The sequence below is a fragment of the Schistocerca piceifrons genome, chromosome 2 (genome assembly GCF_021461385.2).
Source record: "Schistocerca piceifrons isolate TAMUIC-IGC-003096 chromosome 2, iqSchPice1.1, whole genome shotgun sequence".
Classification (NCBI taxonomy): domain Eukaryota; kingdom Metazoa; phylum Arthropoda; class Insecta; order Orthoptera; family Acrididae; genus Schistocerca; species Schistocerca piceifrons.
In genome coordinates this window covers 254,928,534-254,947,081 of record NC_060139.1, presented here as the reverse complement: position 1 = coordinate 254,947,081, position 18,548 = coordinate 254,928,534, and the positions used below count along the sequence as shown (strand labels likewise).

The 18,548-nt window shown below is 53.1% G+C and overlaps 30 non-coding genes across 30 annotated transcripts; 6 read left to right on the top strand and 24 right to left on the bottom strand.

Annotated features, from left to right (window-relative positions):
• Positions 1–313: 313 nt before the first annotated feature.
• Trnai-aau lies at positions 314–387 on the bottom strand. Its single transcript has one exon. It is a non-coding gene; the product is annotated as a tRNA-Ile (tRNA).
• Positions 388–585: 198 nt separating this feature from the next.
• Trnae-uuc lies at positions 586–657 on the bottom strand. Its single transcript has one exon. It is a non-coding gene; the product is annotated as a tRNA-Glu (tRNA).
• A 305-nt stretch (positions 658–962) lies between these two features.
• Positions 963–1,035, bottom strand: Trnam-cau. The gene has a single exon. It is a non-coding gene; the product is annotated as a tRNA-Met (tRNA).
• A 380-nt stretch (positions 1,036–1,415) lies between these two features.
• Trnag-gcc lies at positions 1,416–1,486 on the bottom strand. Its single transcript has one exon. It is a non-coding gene; the product is annotated as a tRNA-Gly (tRNA).
• A 325-nt stretch (positions 1,487–1,811) lies between these two features.
• On the top strand, positions 1,812–1,883 carry Trnag-ucc. The gene has a single exon. It is a non-coding gene; the product is annotated as a tRNA-Gly (tRNA).
• Positions 1,884–8,019: 6,136 nt separating this feature from the next.
• Positions 8,020–8,093, bottom strand: Trnai-aau. Its single transcript has one exon. It is a non-coding gene; the product is annotated as a tRNA-Ile (tRNA).
• A 198-nt stretch (positions 8,094–8,291) lies between these two features.
• On the bottom strand, positions 8,292–8,363 carry Trnae-uuc. Its single transcript has one exon. It is a non-coding gene; the product is annotated as a tRNA-Glu (tRNA).
• A 305-nt stretch (positions 8,364–8,668) lies between these two features.
• Positions 8,669–8,741, bottom strand: Trnam-cau. The gene has a single exon. It is a non-coding gene; the product is annotated as a tRNA-Met (tRNA).
• A 380-nt stretch (positions 8,742–9,121) lies between these two features.
• Trnag-gcc lies at positions 9,122–9,192 on the bottom strand. Its single transcript has one exon. It is a non-coding gene; the product is annotated as a tRNA-Gly (tRNA).
• A 325-nt stretch (positions 9,193–9,517) lies between these two features.
• On the top strand, positions 9,518–9,589 carry Trnag-ucc. Its single transcript has one exon. It is a non-coding gene; the product is annotated as a tRNA-Gly (tRNA).
• Positions 9,590–10,187: 598 nt separating this feature from the next.
• On the bottom strand, positions 10,188–10,261 carry Trnai-aau. The gene has a single exon. It is a non-coding gene; the product is annotated as a tRNA-Ile (tRNA).
• A 197-nt stretch (positions 10,262–10,458) lies between these two features.
• Trnae-uuc lies at positions 10,459–10,530 on the bottom strand. Its single transcript has one exon. It is a non-coding gene; the product is annotated as a tRNA-Glu (tRNA).
• Positions 10,531–10,835: 305 nt separating this feature from the next.
• On the bottom strand, positions 10,836–10,908 carry Trnam-cau. The gene has a single exon. It is a non-coding gene; the product is annotated as a tRNA-Met (tRNA).
• Positions 10,909–11,288: 380 nt separating this feature from the next.
• On the bottom strand, positions 11,289–11,359 carry Trnag-gcc. The gene has a single exon. It is a non-coding gene; the product is annotated as a tRNA-Gly (tRNA).
• Positions 11,360–11,684: 325 nt separating this feature from the next.
• Positions 11,685–11,756, top strand: Trnag-ucc. Its single transcript has one exon. It is a non-coding gene; the product is annotated as a tRNA-Gly (tRNA).
• Positions 11,757–12,344: 588 nt separating this feature from the next.
• Trnai-aau lies at positions 12,345–12,418 on the bottom strand. The gene has a single exon. It is a non-coding gene; the product is annotated as a tRNA-Ile (tRNA).
• A 197-nt stretch (positions 12,419–12,615) lies between these two features.
• Positions 12,616–12,687, bottom strand: Trnae-uuc. The gene has a single exon. It is a non-coding gene; the product is annotated as a tRNA-Glu (tRNA).
• Positions 12,688–12,992: 305 nt separating this feature from the next.
• Positions 12,993–13,065, bottom strand: Trnam-cau. Its single transcript has one exon. It is a non-coding gene; the product is annotated as a tRNA-Met (tRNA).
• A 380-nt stretch (positions 13,066–13,445) lies between these two features.
• On the bottom strand, positions 13,446–13,516 carry Trnag-gcc. The gene has a single exon. It is a non-coding gene; the product is annotated as a tRNA-Gly (tRNA).
• Positions 13,517–13,841: 325 nt separating this feature from the next.
• Trnag-ucc lies at positions 13,842–13,913 on the top strand. The gene has a single exon. It is a non-coding gene; the product is annotated as a tRNA-Gly (tRNA).
• Positions 13,914–14,501: 588 nt separating this feature from the next.
• On the bottom strand, positions 14,502–14,575 carry Trnai-aau. Its single transcript has one exon. It is a non-coding gene; the product is annotated as a tRNA-Ile (tRNA).
• A 197-nt stretch (positions 14,576–14,772) lies between these two features.
• On the bottom strand, positions 14,773–14,844 carry Trnae-uuc. The gene has a single exon. It is a non-coding gene; the product is annotated as a tRNA-Glu (tRNA).
• A 305-nt stretch (positions 14,845–15,149) lies between these two features.
• Positions 15,150–15,222, bottom strand: Trnam-cau. Its single transcript has one exon. It is a non-coding gene; the product is annotated as a tRNA-Met (tRNA).
• Positions 15,223–15,602: 380 nt separating this feature from the next.
• On the bottom strand, positions 15,603–15,673 carry Trnag-gcc. Its single transcript has one exon. It is a non-coding gene; the product is annotated as a tRNA-Gly (tRNA).
• Positions 15,674–15,998: 325 nt separating this feature from the next.
• Trnag-ucc lies at positions 15,999–16,070 on the top strand. Its single transcript has one exon. It is a non-coding gene; the product is annotated as a tRNA-Gly (tRNA).
• A 588-nt stretch (positions 16,071–16,658) lies between these two features.
• Trnai-aau lies at positions 16,659–16,732 on the bottom strand. The gene has a single exon. It is a non-coding gene; the product is annotated as a tRNA-Ile (tRNA).
• A 197-nt stretch (positions 16,733–16,929) lies between these two features.
• On the bottom strand, positions 16,930–17,001 carry Trnae-uuc. The gene has a single exon. It is a non-coding gene; the product is annotated as a tRNA-Glu (tRNA).
• A 305-nt stretch (positions 17,002–17,306) lies between these two features.
• On the bottom strand, positions 17,307–17,379 carry Trnam-cau. The gene has a single exon. It is a non-coding gene; the product is annotated as a tRNA-Met (tRNA).
• A 380-nt stretch (positions 17,380–17,759) lies between these two features.
• Trnag-gcc lies at positions 17,760–17,830 on the bottom strand. Its single transcript has one exon. It is a non-coding gene; the product is annotated as a tRNA-Gly (tRNA).
• A 325-nt stretch (positions 17,831–18,155) lies between these two features.
• Positions 18,156–18,227, top strand: Trnag-ucc. Its single transcript has one exon. It is a non-coding gene; the product is annotated as a tRNA-Gly (tRNA).
• The last annotated feature ends 321 nt before the right edge of the window (positions 18,228–18,548 follow it).

The following is an 18,548-nucleotide window of genomic DNA, read 5'->3' as shown; positions in this document are numbered from 1 at the left end:
CGTAAACAAAAACGATAGTCCACTATACGTAACGCTACGGCGGAGCGGAAGACTAGGCACGTCCACACTGCACGGCGTCTAAAGCGGAACTGCGGTTGCGCATCGGCAATCGGACATTTTCTTTCATTTTCTCTTTATCGGTTGAGAACCAGTGTATTCAAGATATTATGGCCATTGCCGAGTGAATGATGTAGCGCTTCCCGACGAGTCGGGTTCGGATCCTCTGTCAACTTCCACGCAGGGTGATGATCTTTTGGTCATCACACTCGCCAGCTGAAATCGGCGCTGCCTTTTCGTAGTAGTAAAAGAGTAGTGGCCCGTGGGGGGATCGAACCCACGACCTTCGCGTTATTAGCACGACGCTCTAACCAACTGAGCTAACGGGCCCCAGCAGATGCAGTTGCTCAGCCCTACGCTGGAAACGGGTGGCATGAAGCCGTACACCATTTCTATGGTCGTCGTGCGTCTGCTTCCCTAGTCTATATTCTGCTGACGGTCACGAAACAGTAGCTATATTGCGAGCAGGACGGGAAACGGCCGCTCGGACAGCTCAAACTTGTCACGACTCGTGTGGAAAAAATTCCGTTCCGGTACCGGGAATCGAACCCGGGCCTCCTGGGTGAAAGCCAGGTATCCTAGCCACTAGACCACACCGGATGCGGCCGTTTCGTTCGACCGTTCGTACGGTCGCTTGTCGCATTTCGTGTCGAGTGCCGCGTCGGCGCCCTTCTCTCTTTGCGAGCATCTTTGCACAGACTGACTGGCAAGGCGCGCACCTCAAACGCCGCAGAGCAATGCTTTTGGCTTCATGCTCTGCTGGGAGAAGAGGAAAAGGGAAGCTGTAAGTAGCAATAACAGGAGGTAAACATTTTCCCGCTGAAGCGTTGAAACGTTGTGGATAACAAACAAGAACTACGTTGGCGCCCTAGCAACAGCGCCACCATCAGTCACAGAAAATTAAATGCCCCGGGTGAGGATCGAACTCACGACCTTAAGATTATGAGACTTACGCGCTGCCTACTGCGCTACCGAGGCACGGGTGCACCACTGGTCCTGGAAACTGGGTAAATACCGTACCCAATATTAGACGTAGAGACACTGTACTTCCTGGGTAACGTGTTCTGTTGCTACACGCGCACTGCCGGCCCAGTTGATTGCGGTGTTGCTGCAGCTGTTGCAACGATAGGCAGCACTCCTTGTCGTTAAAGCTCAGTGCCTCGGAGGCACCTGGACACAGCAACTTGTGAGGCCAAGCCGACGCTAGTCTGCAGAACATCATGCGAGCGTCCTAGTGGGGACCGGTGAGTGCTGCGTTCTCGGTTCTTCTCAAGGGAATCCAGCTATATATTCTTGCGGATCGTGCATCTCAAGCGCGCAAGCCACACGGCAGCATTATCGCGGGAAAAGCAAAATGATGCATCGGCCGGGAATCGAACCCGGGCCGCCCGCGTGGCAGGCGAGCATTCTACCACTGAACCACCGATGCTGGGGCCAGCGGCAACTTCACGCTGCTTCCCGAGCAGATGTCTCAAGGGAAAGTGGGACTGCCGTCAAGCGCCGTAGCATTCTGTGGAGAAGATGCTGCAGACGCTGAATCCTGCACTGCACTGCTTAAAAATGCCGCCAGAACGCGGTCCTCGCCGGCGCCGACTCTTGCCAAAAGATGCGAAATGTGCGCGGATACGCTGTCCGAATGCGTCTGGATGTGCTCCCCTAGCCTACCTCGAAATGCGCCTGCCAGGTACGATCACCTTCGGCCGCTGCCGACAGGCGGGAAGCCGACACAGCGCGGAGGCGGGGCGCTCGCTTGTGCGGTGGTGGTGTAATGGTCAGCATAGTTGCCTTCCAAGCAGTTGATCCGGGTTCGATTCCCGGCCACCGCAGCAGGCTTTTAATTTCGCGTATGAGTACTTTTGCCACGCGCTCTTAAATTATTGTTTTTCCGGCCTCCTACTCGCTGCATACCAGCCCTTAGTGTGTCTCGACTTTGCTCGGCTGACGCGAGAGCTGACGCTCTCAAATCGGCCTATATCAAAACGACAAGCACGAGAAACGACTGAGAGAGGTAAAGAGAGGTGAGGCTAGGCGATGGACACACAGCACGCCCCCTTCATTTCACGGTGGCGTCTCCCTGACCGAATCGGGCTGCAGCTCCGAAAACTAAGGAGAAACAAAAATAGGAAGTAAAACTGCCAATAGTACCCTGTGTTCCCATGCGCTCACCCGCCCAAGTACTGACAGGGGCCAAAGTGGTTGCGCATCGGCAATCGGACATTTTCTTTCATTTTCTCTTTATCGGTTGAGAACCAGTGTATTCAAGATATTATGGCCATTGCCGAGTGAATGATGTAGCGCTTCCCGACGAGTCGGGTTCGGATCCTCTGTCAACTTCCACGCAGGGTGATGATCTTTTGGTCATCACACTCGCCAGCTGAAATCGGCGCTGCCTTTTCGTAGTAGTAAAAGAGTAGTGGCCCGTGGGGGGATCGAACCCACGACCTTCGCGTTATTAGCACGACGCTCTAACCAACTTTTTTTTTTTTTTTTTTTTTTCAAACGCCTTAACCACTTTTTTTTTTTTTTTTTGTTACCGACTTTTTTTTTTTTTTTTTTTTTTACAGTACTGAAATTAAAATCCTAAAACATGACTATATAATGTAGACTGCTGACTGAAATAAAGATTAAAACACGAAAACTTCAGTCCTGGTGTAGAGAAGAAACATATATAAAGGCGGCAAATCCAGAAACAGTATAAAAGAAAATGGCTCACACAGGTGACCTTAGCCAACACCCTCTCTTTCAAATGTCAGGCTAAGCATATTGGCAAAATCATCTCGGAGGCCTGGCAATCGCAAGCGCTGCCAGTAAGCAGTAAGCATGTACTGCCGAAACGCTAGGTGTCCATCCTCTTCATGACAACTGTTGACAAAATGTACGAAATGGCCAATCAACCACATGACGGTATGGAGCTTCGTCCGCGGAAAAAAGGAAGAATCGGGCCGGACGATGATGTCAATAGTATAAGCGGCTTCAGCAGACCTAGTGACAAAAGCAAGTTGTTTCCTGAGCCAACGCCAATTAGCAAGGTGCCCACAGCAGGTGAATCGATGTTCAAGGGTATCCTGGAGACCACACCGAGTACAGGTGTCCGTGTCAGAAAGACCAATACGGTGCAGTCGTACATTGGTGGGAACCAAATTATTTATTACCCTATACCACGTGGACGCCACGGCCATAGAGTGGATCGGCAGACTAACGTTCTTCCAGACGTTCCTCCAGGACACAGATGGAGACGCCAGTTCTATTGGATTGGGACCGGCCAGCCCCTCCCAGCGGGCAATCAAGCCCTTGGTCGTTGGCACCGGTCGCCGCAAGAAGACGTCACCGAGGTAACTCACCGCAATGTAAAATTCCCGAATGTGTTTCAACTTAAAATTTAGGCGTCCGACATCGACAGGTGGAGCAAGGCTCGCCGGACGCACAACAGTAAAAAGCCTGGATGTAATTGAAGTCACTTCTTGCGTAACAATTAGAGTCGTTCGGTGGACGTACAAAGCAGACGCCTTGCGAGTAATGTCAGAGAGGCCCAAGCCTCCGGAGAGACGCGGTTTCGTCATTACCTCGTAACGTAACTTGAATAGATGGCCCTTCCATATAAACCTGCTAGACAATTGGCGCAACCTTTTCGCCACCATCATGGGAAGTGGGAACAGCTGAGCAACATAATAAGCTTTACATAGAACGTAGGTGTCTAAAATTCTGACTTTTTGCAAAATGGTAGCAGAGCGCTGCTCATGGACCATCAGAGCCCCCTGTATCTTCTCGGTGACAGATTTCCAATTGAGAGCCGCCATTTTTAGAGGACACCGATCAATGATAATCCCCAAGGACGTATGGCGATCGACAAAAGTGGCCCAAGGGACGTCAGCATCGCGAAATCCTCGAATATCAAGGAACTTACATTTACCCTGATTGAGACGCGCTCCAGAGACACGACAGTATGCATCAACCGCCCCTTTCAACAACGGGATATCATCACGTTGACGGAGGAGAACAACGACATCATCCGCATATGCCTTAACAGAGAGCTTCCCACCAGAGAGGGACATACCCTGAAGCTTGAGAGCAATAGTCCGAAGCAGCGGTTCCAGGGACAATACGAATAAAGACATAGAGAGCGGACTACCCTGAGGCACTCCGCGGCGGATAGCAATGGGCGGCGTCAGCTGCCCATTGACTGACACCCGAGCTGTTATTCCCCTATACAAATTGCCAAGAACACCACGTGATGAAGCGTTAAAACCTATTGTACCTAAAACACGATCTAAAAACACATGACTGACGTGATCAAAAGCCTTATAAAAATCAAGGAAGGCAAAGGCACAATGTACGTTTGTAACCGCCGCAACCGAGACAACATCCCGATATTCGGCTACTGGTGTCAGAATAGATCTATCATGAAAACAACATTGATGTGCACCAATCACACCCCGAAGCAGAGAAGACAACCGGCTATTGAGCGCTCTAGCAGCTGTCTTATAGTCAAAATTCAGCAATGTGAGCGGACGAAGATTGGCAGCAGATAAACGACCAGAGGACTTCGGGATTAAAACAATTTTCCCTACTTTAAAATCGGCAGGCACATCCATCCCCCTGACAATCTCATTTAAAATCTGCGTAAAAATGCCACCCAAAAGAGGCCAAAAACGGAGATAAAATTCTTTAGGTAGGCCGTCTGGACCCGGCGATTTACTGGACGGAGAGCGAGCAATAAAATCGAAAACATCATCTACCTGGAACTCCCGGAGAAATTCGCCGTTCGCGTCAGGCGCGATCGTCGCAGTTAGATCCCCAAAGACATCATCCGAAAGAGACTCACCAGAATCATCGGCAGAATATAGACTAGTGTAATACTGATGAAGAGCACGAACCATTTCCTCCTGTGCAATAAGCTGTCGCCCATCATCCACCGTAAGAGAAGAGATGAAGGAGCGACGACGACGAGTCTGATGCCGTAGCAGGTGGTACAAGGATGTCAGTTCACCTTCAACAAGAGAGTGAGGTTTCGACTTAACTCGCAGACCATCCATCTGTCGTCGTTTAAGGCTCAAGAGCTTGGCTTTAATACGACGAACATCATGGATCCGCAGTGGAGAGGTACCCGCCGCGTCATATAGTTCACGCAGGACAGAGTAGTAATATTCATACGTGTTCTTAAAATCACGCGTCCTAGCAGCACAGTAGAAAATCAAAGTCTGACGAATCTTGGGCTTGGCAAACGCAGTCCACCAAACCAGCAAGGAGGGGTATCGCGGGACAGAGCGAAGACATCGCTCCCACACGCCACTTATAACATCATCCATAGCACTGTCGGCAAGGTGGGAAACATTTAACATCCACTGGGAACGATAAAGTTTTGCAGGTTGGCGACTAAGATTTACAGTTGCAGTAAAAGCACAATGGTCAGAAAAACTAGTAGGAATAACATCGACGGAAAGAATTTTATCACATAAAAAATCAGATAAATAGAATCTGTCGAGTCTACTGCATGAGGACGCGGTAAAAAACGTATATTTCACCAGGGTTGGATATTTGTGTTCCCAAACATCACGCAGATGCATCGTACGAACTAAGTCATGTAAATCACGGCAATAATTAAAATTGGGGGACTGGTCTGCAGGGCGTAAAACACAATTAAAATCGCCTCCGAGCAGGAGACTCCGAGGACTCTGGCGCAAAAGATAAATAAGCTCTTCTTTATAAAAGCGCGATCGAGCCACAGTGTGACCCGAACCAGAGGGGGCATACAAAACAACGAGGCGGAGATCAAAAAGACGACAACCAATCCCACGGCCAGAGTCAAGGAATTCAATGTCAGTAATAGGAATGCCCTCTCGAAAGAAAAGAGCAGTTCCTGTTGAATATTCCGGCGCGACATTAAAAACAGTTTGAAATCCAGGTAGAGAGAGATCAGAAAACAACACTTCCTGCAAAAACACTACGTCCGCACAGGCGTCGTAAATAAACTGCCGCAAAGAGGCAATGCGAACGTCGGACTCAATACGGTTAACATTTAAGGTAAGAAAGGTGTATGCTTGAACCATAGAGAGAAAAGCGAGAAAACAAATCACCTACACCGACGCACCAGCGTCACAGTCCATAGCAGGGGTGACAGAGGCATCCGAGGGAGGGGGACTGCTACCCCGTTCCGCGGATCCCTTACGTTTCGGTTTTTTACGAACAGCATTAACGTTTGGCTGAACGCGTAACTTGCGTCGGCTGACGGGCAAGGAAACTTCAGCCGCCGGTGACGTAGGAGGGTCAAGTTCTGTATCCGACACCACCCGCGCCGGTCCACATGCGGGATCCGGGGTCGCGGGGGAAACATCCGACAAAACGGAATGGTCAACACCTGCACTAGCTTCCGGCAAACATGGACTGCACGGAGGCGAAACGTGAGCAGGAAGGTCCGAGGCCGCAGAGTTGGAAGGAAGCGGAGCAGCTCCGCTGGCAGAGGTATGGGGCAGCGAAGCAGGAAGTTGTCGCGGCTCCACTTGTTGTGACATCGAAGTCGGTTCGGAAGACGGCGCCAACAGGCCCGACCGACGACCCGACTCGAGAGAAGCTGCGTCGGAGGCCGGAGGGGCGCCAGCAGCCGCCACCGGAACCGCTACCTCAGGAGGGCAGGGAGCAGCTACAGTACACAGTGGCTCGGAGGATGCCGGTCGCTCGGACTGGGGCATCTCAGGGAGATCCTCATCCGTACTATTTCCATCGTGTGGGCGACGCCTCTTATTATTCAAAAGTGGCACACCCACCTGAGGGACAGACGGAACAACATCAGATTTAGCACGCAAAGGAGGAAATTCTGTGTCAGGGGTGCGCAAAACCTGTGGCGGGGCGCTACTACCACTGGACTGTGCTACACCAAGAGCAGAACCACCTGCAACGAGGTCAGCGACCGTTAACTTGCGACGCTGTTCGAGAGAATTTTTTAAAACAAAAACTCTCCGCGGACAGTCGGTACGCACGTGACCACTTTCATTGCACAAAAAACAGGTGCCCACCTGACCACTATATGTTACATGGACACGATATCCACCGATCTGCAGGTGAGATGGAATATTCTGCTTAACGTGCATTTCGACTGAACGAATACCACTGTAACATTGCAGGCGATGTTGGCTTGACCAGCGTTCAAGGCGAATGCTCTTTACATCACCATACTTCTGTAGACCCTCCTTAAGATAGACATTATCCACCTCCGGTGGAAGGTTGTAAACACGAACATTGGTATACGTGATGGAAGCATTGGAAAGCAGCACGGTACTTACAGAATCATCCCGATGCCGAAAGAGAACTTGATGACCATATTTAGAAAGAATTTTATCAACCTGAAGTGGGTCCATAAACTTAACAAAGAAAACATACAGTTCGGTATCAAAATAAGCAGTGTGCACCTGATCCGAATGAACACCAAAGGTATCTACCAACCAATCATGAATCTCAAGAGAACTAGGTTGCACATGGCGGGTTGACTTGTCAAAAGCAAAACTAACTGTAGCCTGACGAGGAATAACCTGGGACGACATTTTCAAAATATGCGGTCGAAACCGCTACACAAAAAAACACTGAAATAAGGACAGAAGGTAACACAAGGTACGAAACAACGACGGAGAAACACTCACAGAAGTTGCAACACAACACGTAAACAAAAACGATAGTCCACTATACGTAACGCTACGGCGGAGCGGAAGACTAGGCACGTCCACACTGCACGGCGTCTAAAGCGGAACTGCGGTTGCGCATCGGCAATCGGACATTTTCTTTCATTTTCTCTTTATCGGTTGAGAACCAGTGTATTCAAGATATTATGGCCATTGCCGAGTGAATGATGTAGCGCTTCCCGACGAGTCGGGTTCGGATCCTCTGTCAACTTCCACGCAGGGTGATGATCTTTTGGTCATCACACTCGCCAGCTGAAATCGGCGCTGCCTTTTCGTAGTAGTAAAAGAGTAGTGGCCCGTGGGGGGATCGAACCCACGACCTTCGCGTTATTAGCACGACGCTCTAACCAACTGAGCTAACGGGCCCCAGCAGATGCAGTTGCTCAGCCCTACGCTGGAAACGGGTGGCATGAAGCCGTACACCATTTCTATGGTCGTCGTGCGTCTGCTTCCCTAGTCTATATTCTGCTGACGGTCACGAAACAGTAGCTATATTGCGAGCAGGACGGGAAACGGCCGCTCGGACAGCTCAAACTTGTCACGACTCGTGTGGAAAAAATTCCGTTCCGGTACCGGGAATCGAACCCGGGCCTCCTGGGTGAAAGCCAGGTATCCTAGCCACTAGACCACACCGGATGCGGCCGTTTCGTTCGACCGTTCGTACGGTCGCTTGTCGCATTTCGTGTCGAGTGCCGCGTCGGCGCCCTTCTCTCTTTGCGAGCATCTTTGCACAGACTGACTGGCAAGGCGCGCACCTCAAACGCCGCAGAGCAATGCTTTTGGCTTCATGCTCTGCTGGGAGAAGAGGAAAAGGGAAGCTGTAAGTAGCAATAACAGGAGGTAAACATTTTCCCGCTGAAGCGTTGAAACGTTGTGGATAACAAACAAGAACTACGTTGGCGCCCTAGCAACAGCGCCACCATCAGTCACAGAAAATTAAATGCCCCGGGTGAGGATCGAACTCACGACCTTAAGATTATGAGACTTACGCGCTGCCTACTGCGCTACCGAGGCACGGGTGCACCACTGGTCCTGGAAACTGGGTAAATACCGTACCCAATATTAGACGTAGAGACACTGTACTTCCTGGGTAACGTGTTCTGTTGCTACACGCGCACTGCCGGCCCAGTTGATTGCGGTGTTGCTGCAGCTGTTGCAACGATAGGCAGCACTCCTTGTCGTTAAAGCTCAGTGCCTCGGAGGCACCTGGACACAGCAACTTGTGAGGCCAAGCCGACGCTAGTCTGCAGAACATCATGCGAGCGTCCTAGTGGGGACCGGCGAGTGCTGCGTTCTCGGTTCTTCTCAAGGGAATCCAGCTATATATTCTTGCGGATCGTGCATCTCAAGCGCGCAAGCCACACGGCAGCATTATCGCGGGAAAAGCAAAATGATGCATCGGCCGGGAATCGAACCCGGGCCGCCCGCGTGGCAGGCGAGCATTCTACCACTGAACCACCGATGCTGGGGCCAGCGGCAACTTCACGCTGCTTCCCGAGCAGATGTCTCAAGGGAAAGTGGGACTGCCGTCAAGCGCCGTAGCATTCTGTGGAGAAGATGCTGCAGACGCTGAATCCTGCACTGCACTGCTTAAAAATGCCGCCAGAACGCGGTCCTCGCCGGCGCCGACTCTTGCCAAAGGATGCGAAATGTGCGCGGATACGCTGTCCGAATGCGTCTGGATGTGCTCCCCTAGCCTACCTCGAAATGCGCCTGCCAGGTACGATCACCTTCGGCCGCTGCCGACAGGCGGGAAGCCGACACAGCGCGGAGGCGGGGCGCTCGCTTGTGCGGTGGTGGTGTAATGGTCAGCATAGTTGCCTTCCAAGCAGTTGATCCGGGTTCGATTCCCGGCCACCGCAGCAGGCTTTTAATTTCGCGTATGAGTACTTTTGCCACGCGCTCTTAAATTATTGTTTTTCCGGCCTCCTACTCGCTCCATACCAGCCCTTAGTGTGTCTCGACTTGTCTCGACTTTGCTCGGCTGACGCGAGAGCTGACGCTCTCAAATCGGCCTATATCAAAACGACAAGCACGAGAAACGACTGAGAGAGGTAAAGAGAGGTGAGGCTAGGCGATGGACACACAGCACGCCCCCTTCATTTCACGGTGGCGTCTCCCTGACCGAATCGGGCTGCAGCTCCGAAAACTAAGGAGAAACAAAAATAGGAAGTAAAACTGCCAATAGTACCCTGTGTTCCCATGCGCTCACCCGCCCAAGTACTGACAGGGGCCAAAGTGGTTGCGCATCGGCAATCGGACATTTTCTTTCATTTTCTCTTTATCGGTTGAGAACCAGTGTATTCAAGATATTATGGCCATTGCCGAGTGAATGATGTAGCGCTTCCCGACGAGTCGGGTTCGGATCCTCTGTCAACTTCCACGCAGGGTGATGATCTTTTGGTCATCACACTCGCCAGCTGAAATCGGCGCTGCCTTTTCGTAGTAGTAAAAGAGTAGTGGCCCGTGGGGGGATCGAACCCACGACCTTCGCGTTATTAGCACGACGCTCTAACCAACTGAGCTAACGGGCCCCAGCAGATGCAGTTGCTCAGCCCTACGCTGGAAACGGGTGGCATGAAGCCGTACACCATTTCTATGGTCGTCGTGCGTCTGCTTCCCTAGTCTATATTCTGCTGACGGTCACGAAACAGTAGCTATATTGCGAGCAGGACGGGAAACGGCCGCTCGGACAGCTCAAACTTGTCACGACTCGTGTGGAAAAATTCCGTTCCGCTACCGGGAATCGAACCCGGGCCTCCTGGGTGAAAGCCAGGTATCCTAGCCACTAGACCACACCGGATGCGGCCGTTTCGTTCGACCGTTCGTACGGTCGCTTGTCGCATTTCGTGTCGAGTGCCGCGTCGGCGCCCTTCTCTCTTTGCGAGCATCTTTGCACAGACTGACTGGCAAGGCGCGCACCTCAAACGCCGCAGAGCAATGCTTTTGGCTTCATGCTCTGCTGGGAGAAGAGGAAAAGGGAAGCTGTAAGTAGCAATAACAGGAGGTAAACATTTTCCCGCTGAAGCGTTGAAACGTTGTGGATAACAAACAAGAACTACGTTGGCGCCCTAGCAACAGCGCCACCATCAGTCACAGAAAATTAAATGCCCCGGGTGAGGATCGAACTCACGACCTTAAGATTATGAGACTTACGCGCTGCCTACTGCGCTACCGAGGCACGGGTGCACCACTGGTCCTGGAAACTGGGTAAATACCGTACCCAATATTAGACGTAGAGACACTGTACTTCCTGGGTAACGTGTTCTGTTGCTACACGCGCACTGCCGGCCCAGTTGATTGCGGTGTTGCTGCAGCTGTTGCAACGATAGGCAGCACTCCTTGTCGTTAAAGCTCAGTGCCTCGGAGGCACCTGGACACAGCAACTTGTGAGGCCAAGCCGACGCTAGTCTGCAGAACATCATGCGAGCGTCCTAGTGGGGACCGGCGAGTGCTGCGTTCTCGGTTCTTCTCAAGGGAATCCAGCTATATATTCTTGCGGATCGTGCATCTCAAGCGCGCAAGCCACACGGCAGCATTATCGCGGGAAAAGCAAAATGATGCATCGGCCGGGAATCGAACCCGGGCCGCCCGCGTGGCAGGCGAGCATTCTACCACTGAACCACCGATGCTGGGGCCAGCGGCAACTTCACGCTGCTTCCCGAGCAGATGTCTCAAGGGAAAGTGGGACTGCCGTCAAGCGCCGTAGCATTCTGTGGAGAAGATGCTGCAGACGCTGAATCCTGCACTGCACTGCTTAAAAATGCCGCCAGAACGCGGTCCTCGCCGGCGCCGACTCTTGCCAAAGGATGCGAAATGTGCGCGGATACGCTGTCCGAATGCGTCTGGATGTGCTCCCCTAGCCTACCTCGAAATGCGCCTGCCAGGTACGATCACCTTCGGCCGCTGCCGACAGGCGGGAAGCCGACACAGCGCGGAGGCGGGGCGCTCGCTTGTGCGGTGGTGGTGTAATGGTCAGCATACTTGCCTTCCAAGCAGTTGATCCGGGTTCGATTCCCGGCCACCGCAGCAGGCTTTTAATTTCGCGTATGAGTACTTTTGCCACGCGCTCTTAAATTATTGTTTTTCCGGCCTCCTACTCGCTGCATACCAGCCCTTAGTGTGTCTCGACTTTGCTCGGCTGACGCGAGAGCTGACGCTCTCAAATCGGCCTATATCAAAACGACAAGCACGAGAAACGACTGAGAGAGGTAAAGAGAGGTGAGGCTAGGCGATGGACACACAGCACGCCCCCTTCATTTCACGGTGGCGTCTCCCTGACCGAATCGGGCTGCAGCTCCGAAAACTAAGGAGAAACAAAAATAGGAAGTAAAACTGCCAATAGTACCCTGTGTTCCCATGCGCTCACCCGCCCAAGTACTGACAGGGGCCAAAGTGGTTGCGCATCGGCAATCGGACATTTTCTTTCATTTTCTCTTTATCGGTTGAGAACCAGTGTATTCAAGATATTATGGCCATTGCCGAGTGAATGATGTAGCGCTTCCCGACGAGTCGGGTTCGGATCCTCTGTCAACTTCCACGCAGGGTGATGATCTTTTGGTCATCACACTCGCCAGCTGAAATCGGCGCTGCCTTTTCGTAGTAGTAAAAGAGTAGTGGCCCGTGGGGGGATCGAACCCACGACCTTCGCGTTATTAGCACGACGCTCTAACCAACTGAGCTAACGGGCCCCAGCAGATGCAGTTGCTCAGCCCTACGCTGGAAACGGGTGGCATGAAGCCGTACACCATTTCTATGGTCGTCGTGCGTCTGCTTCCCTAGTCTATATTCTGCTGACGGTCACGAAACAGTAGCTATATTGCGAGCAGGACGGGAAACGGCCGCTCGGACAGCTCAAACTTGTCACGACTCGTGTGGAAAAATTCCGTTCCGCTACCGGGAATCGAACCCGGGCCTCCTGGGTGAAAGCCAGGTATCCTAGCCACTAGACCACACCGGATGCGGCCGTTTCGTTCGACCGTTCGTACGGTCGCTTGTCGCATTTCGTGTCGAGTGCCGCGTCGGCGCCCTTCTCTCTTTGCGAGCATCTTTGCACAGACTGACTGGCAAGGCGCGCACCTCAAACGCCGCAGAGCAATGCTTTTGGCTTCATGCTCTGCTGGGAGAAGAGGAAAAGGGAAGCTGTAAGTAGCAATAACAGGAGGTAAACATTTTCCCGCTGAAGCGTTGAAACGTTGTGGATAACAAACAAGAACTACGTTGGCGCCCTAGCAACAGCGCCACCATCAGTCACAGAAAATTAAATGCCCCGGGTGAGGATCGAACTCACGACCTTAAGATTATGAGACTTACGCGCTGCCTACTGCGCTACCGAGGCACGGGTGCACCACTGGTCCTGGAAACTGGGTAAATACCGTACCCAATATTAGACGTAGAGACACTGTACTTCCTGGGTAACGTGTTCTGTTGCTACACGCGCACTGCCGGCCCAGTTGATTGCGGTGTTGCTGCAGCTGTTGCAACGATAGGCAGCACTCCTTGTCGTTAAAGCTCAGTGCCTCGGAGGCACCTGGACACAGCAACTTGTGAGGCCAAGCCGACGCTAGTCTGCAGAACATCATGCGAGCGTCCTAGTGGGGACCGGCGAGTGCTGCGTTCTCGGTTCTTCTCAAGGGAATCCAGCTATATATTCTTGCGGATCGTGCATCTCAAGCGCGCAAGCCACACGGCAGCATTATCGCGGGAAAAGCAAAATGATGCATCGGCCGGGAATCGAACCCGGGCCGCCCGCGTGGCAGGCGAGCATTCTACCACTGAACCACCGATGCTGGGGCCAGCGGCAACTTCACGCTGCTTCCCGAGCAGATGTCTCAAGGGAAAGTGGGACTGCCGTCAAGCGCCGTAGCATTCTGTGGAGAAGATGCTGCAGACGCTGAATCCTGCACTGCACTGCTTAAAAATGCCGCCAGAACGCGGTCCTCGCCGGCGCCGACTCTTGCCAAAGGATGCGAAATGTGCGCGGATACGCTGTCCGAATGCGTCTGGATGTGCTCCCCTAGCCTACCTCGAAATGCGCCTGCCAGGTACGATCACCTTCGGCCGCTGCCGACAGGCGGGAAGCCGACACAGCGCGGAGGCGGGGCGCTCGCTTGTGCGGTGGTGGTGTAATGGTCAGCATACTTGCCTTCCAAGCAGTTGATCCGGGTTCGATTCCCGGCCACCGCAGCAGGCTTTTAATTTCGCGTATGAGTACTTTTGCCACGCGCTCTTAAATTATTGTTTTTCCGGCCTCCTACTCGCTGCATACCAGCCCTTAGTGTGTCTCGACTTTGCTCGGCTGACGCGAGAGCTGACGCTCTCAAATCGGCCTATATCAAAACGACAAGCACGAGAAACGACTGAGAGAGGTAAAGAGAGGTGAGGCTAGGCGATGGACACACAGCACGCCCCCTTCATTTCACGGTGGCGTCTCCCTGACCGAATCGGGCTGCAGCTCCGAAAACTAAGGAGAAACAAAAATAGGAAGTAAAACTGCCAATAGTACCCTGTGTTCCCATGCGCTCACCCGCCCAAGTACTGACAGGGGCCAAAGTGGTTGCGCATCGGCAATCGGACATTTTCTTTCATTTTCTCTTTATCGGTTGAGAACCAGTGTATTCAAGATATTATGGCCATTGCCGAGTGAATGATGTAGCGCTTCCCGACGAGTCGGGTTCGGATCCTCTGTCAACTTCCACGCAGGGTGATGATCTTTTGGTCATCACACTCGCCAGCTGAAATCGGCGCTGCCTTTTCGTAGTAGTAAAAGAGTAGTGGCCCGTGGGGGGATCGAACCCACGACCTTCGCGTTATTAGCACGACGCTCTAACCAACTGAGCTAACGGGCCCCAGCAGATGCAGTTGCTCAGCCCTACGCTGGAAACGGGTGGCATGAAGCCGTACACCATTTCTATGGTCGTCGTGCGTCTGCTTCCCTAGTCTATATTCTGCTGACGGTCACGAAACAGTAGCTATATTGCGAGCAGGACGGGAAACGGCCGCTCGGACAGCTCAAACTTGTCACGACTCGTGTGGAAAAATTCCGTTCCGCTACCGGGAATCGAACCCGGGCCTCCTGGGTGAAAGCCAGGTATCCTAGCCACTAGACCACACCGGATGCGGCCGTTTCGTTCGACCGTTCGTACGGTCGCTTGTCGCATTTCGTGTCGAGTGCCGCGTCGGCGCCCTTCTCTCTTTGCGAGCATCTTTGCACAGACTGACTGGCAAGGCGCGCACCTCAAACGCCGCAGAGCAATGCTTTTGGCTTCATGCTCTGCTGGGAGAAGAGGAAAAGGGAAGCTGTAAGTAGCAATAACAGGAGGTAAACATTTTCCCGCTGAAGCGTTGAAACGTTGTGGATAACAAACAAGAACTACGTTGGCGCCCTAGCAACAGCGCCACCATCAGTCACAGAAAATTAAATGCCCCGGGTGAGGATCGAACTCACGACCTTAAGATTATGAGACTTACGCGCTGCCTACTGCGCTACCGAGGCACGGGTGCACCACTGGTCCTGGAAACTGGGTAAATACCGTACCCAATATTAGACGTAGAGACACTGTACTTCCTGGGTAACGTGTTCTGTTGCTACACGCGCACTGCCGGCCCAGTTGATTGCGGTGTTGCTGCAGCTGTTGCAACGATAGGCAGCACTCCTTGTCGTTAAAGCTCAGTGCCTCGGAGGCACCTGGACACAGCAACTTGTGAGGCCAAGCCGACGCTAGTCTGCAGAACATCATGCGAGCGTCCTAGTGGGGACCGGCGAGTGCTGCGTTCTCGGTTCTTCTCAAGGGAATCCAGCTATATATTCTTGCGGATCGTGCATCTCAAGCGCGCAAGCCACACGGCAGCATTATCGCGGGAAAAGCAAAATGATGCATCGGCCGGGAATCGAACCCGGGCCGCCCGCGTGGCAGGCGAGCATTCTACCACTGAACCACCGATGCTGGGGCCAGCGGCAACTTCACGCTGCTTCCCGAGCAGATGTCTCAAGGGAAAGTGGGACTGCCGTCAAGCGCCGTAGCATTCTGTGGAGAAGATGCTGCAGACGCTGAATCCTGCACTGCACTGCTTAAAAATGCCGCCAGAACGCGGTCCTCGCCGGCGCCGACTCTTGCCAAAGGATGCGAAATGTGCGCGGATACGCTGTCCGAATGCGTCTGGATGTGCTCCCCTAGCCTACCTCGAAATGCGCCTGCCAGGTACGATCACCTTCGGCCGCTGCCGACAGGCGGGAAGCCGACACAGCGCGGAGGCGGGGCGCTCGCTTGTGCGGTGGTGGTGTAATGGTCAGCATACTTGCCTTCCAAGCAGTTGATCCGGGTTCGATTCCCGGCCACCGCAGCAGGCTTTTAATTTCGCGTATGAGTACTTTTGCCACGCGCTCTTAAATTATTGTTTTTCCGGCCTCCTACTCGCTGCATACCAGCCCTTAGTGTGTCTCGACTTTGCTCGGCTGACGCGAGAGCTGACGCTCTCAAATCGGCCTATATCAAAACGACAAGCACGAGAAACGACTGAGAGAGGTAAAGAGAGGTGAGGCTAGGCGATGGACACACAGCACGCCCCCTTCATTTCACGGTGGCGTCTCCCTGACCGAATCGGGCTGCAGCTCCGAAAACTAAGGAGAAACAAAAATAGGAAGTAAAACTGCCAATAGTACCCTGTGTTCCCATGCGCTCACCCGCCCAAGTACTGACAGGGGCCAAAGTGGTTGCGCATCGGCAATCGGACATTTTCTTTCATTTTCTCTTTATCGGTTGAGAACCAGTGTATTCAAGATATTATGGCCATTGCCGAGTGAATGATGTAGCGCTTCCCGACGAGTCGGGTTCGGATCCTCTGTCAACTTCCACGCAGGGTGATGATCTTTTGGTCATCACACTCGCCAGCTGAAATCGGCGCTGCCTTTTCGTAGTAGTAAAAGAGTAGTGGCCCGTGGGGGGATCGAACCCACGACCTTCGCGTTATTAGCACGACGCTCTAACCAACTGAGCTAACGGGCCCCAGCAGATGCAGTTGCTCAGCCCTACGCTGGAAACGGGTGGCATGAAGCCGTACACCATTTCTATGGTCGTCGTGCGTCTGCTTCCCTAGTCTATATTCTGCTGACGGTCACGAAACAGTAGCTATATTGCGAGCAGGACGGGAAACGGCCGCTCGGACAGCTCAAACTTGTCACGACTCGTGTGGAAAAATTCCGTTCCGCTACCGGGAATCGAACCCGGGCCTCCTGGGTGAAAGCCAGGTATCCTAGCCACTAGACCACACCGGATGCGGCCGTTTCGTTCGACCGTTCGTACGGTCGCTTGTCGCATTTCGTGTCGAGTGCCGCGTCGGCGCCCTTCTCTCTTTGCGAGCATCTTTGCACAGACTGACTGGCAAGGCGCGCACCTCAAACGCCGCAGAGCAATGCTTTTGGCTTCATGCTCTGCTGGGAGAAGAGGAAAAGGGAAGCTGTAAGTAGCAATAACAGGAGGTAAACATTTTCCCGCTGAAGCGTTGAAACGTTGTGGATAACAAACAAGAACTACGTTGGCGCCCTAGCAACAGCGCCACCATCAGTCACAGAAAATTAAATGCCCCGGGTGAGGATCGAACTCACGACCTTAAGATTATGAGACTTACGCGCTGCCTACTGCGCTACCGAGGCACGGGTGCACCACTGGTCCTGGAAACTGGGTAAATACCGTACCCAATATTAGACGTAGAGACACTGTACTTCCTGGGTAACGTGTTCTGTTGCTACACGCGCACTGCCGGCCCAGTTGATTGCGGTGTTGCTGCAGCTGTTGCAACGATAGGCAGCACTCCTTGTCGTTAAAGCTCAGTGCCTCGGAGGCACCTGGACACAGCAACTTGTGAGGCCAAGCCGACGCTAGTCTGCAGAACATCATGCGAGCGTCCTAGTGGGGACCGGCGAGTGCTGCGTTCTCGGTTCTTCTCAAGGGAATCCAGCTATATATTCTTGCGGATCGTGCATCTCAAGCGCGCAAGCCACACGGCAGCATTATCGCGGGAAAAGCAAAATGATGCATCGGCCGGGAATCGAACCCGGGCCGCCCGCGTGGCAGGCGAGCATTCTACCACTGAACCACCGATGCTGGGGCCAGCGGCAACTTCACGCTGCTTCCCGAGCAGATGTCTCAAGGGAAAGTGGGACTGCCGTCAAGCGCCGTAGCATTCTGTGGAGAAGATGCTGCAGACGCTGAATCCTGCACTGCACTGCTTAAAAATGCCGCCAGAACGCGGTCCTCGCCGGCGCCGACTCTTGCCAAAGGATGCGAAATGTGCGCGGATACGCTGTCCGAATGCGTCTGGATGTGCTCCCCTAGCCTACCTCGAAATGCGCCTGCCAGGTACGATCACCTTCGGCCGCTGCCGACAGGCGGGAAGCCGACACAGCGCGGAGGCGGGGCGCTCGCTTGTGCGGTGGTGGTGTAATGGTCAGCATACTTGCCTTCCAAGCAGTTGATCCGGGTTCGATTCCCGGCCACCGCAGCAGGCTTTTAATTTCGCGTATGAGTACTTTTGCCACGCGCTCTTAAATTATTGTTTTTCCGGCCTCCTACTCGCTGCATACCAGCCCTTAGTGTGTCTCGACTTTGCTCGGCTGACGCGAGAGCTGACGCTCTCAAATCGGCCTATATCAAAACGACAAGCACGAGAAACGACTGAGAGAGGTAAAGAGAGGTGAGGCTAGGCGATGGACACACAGCACGCCCCCTTCATTTCACGGTGGCGTCTCCCTGACCGAATCGGGCTGCAGCTCCGAAAACTAAGGAGAAACAAAAATAGGAAGTAAAACTGCCAATAGTACCC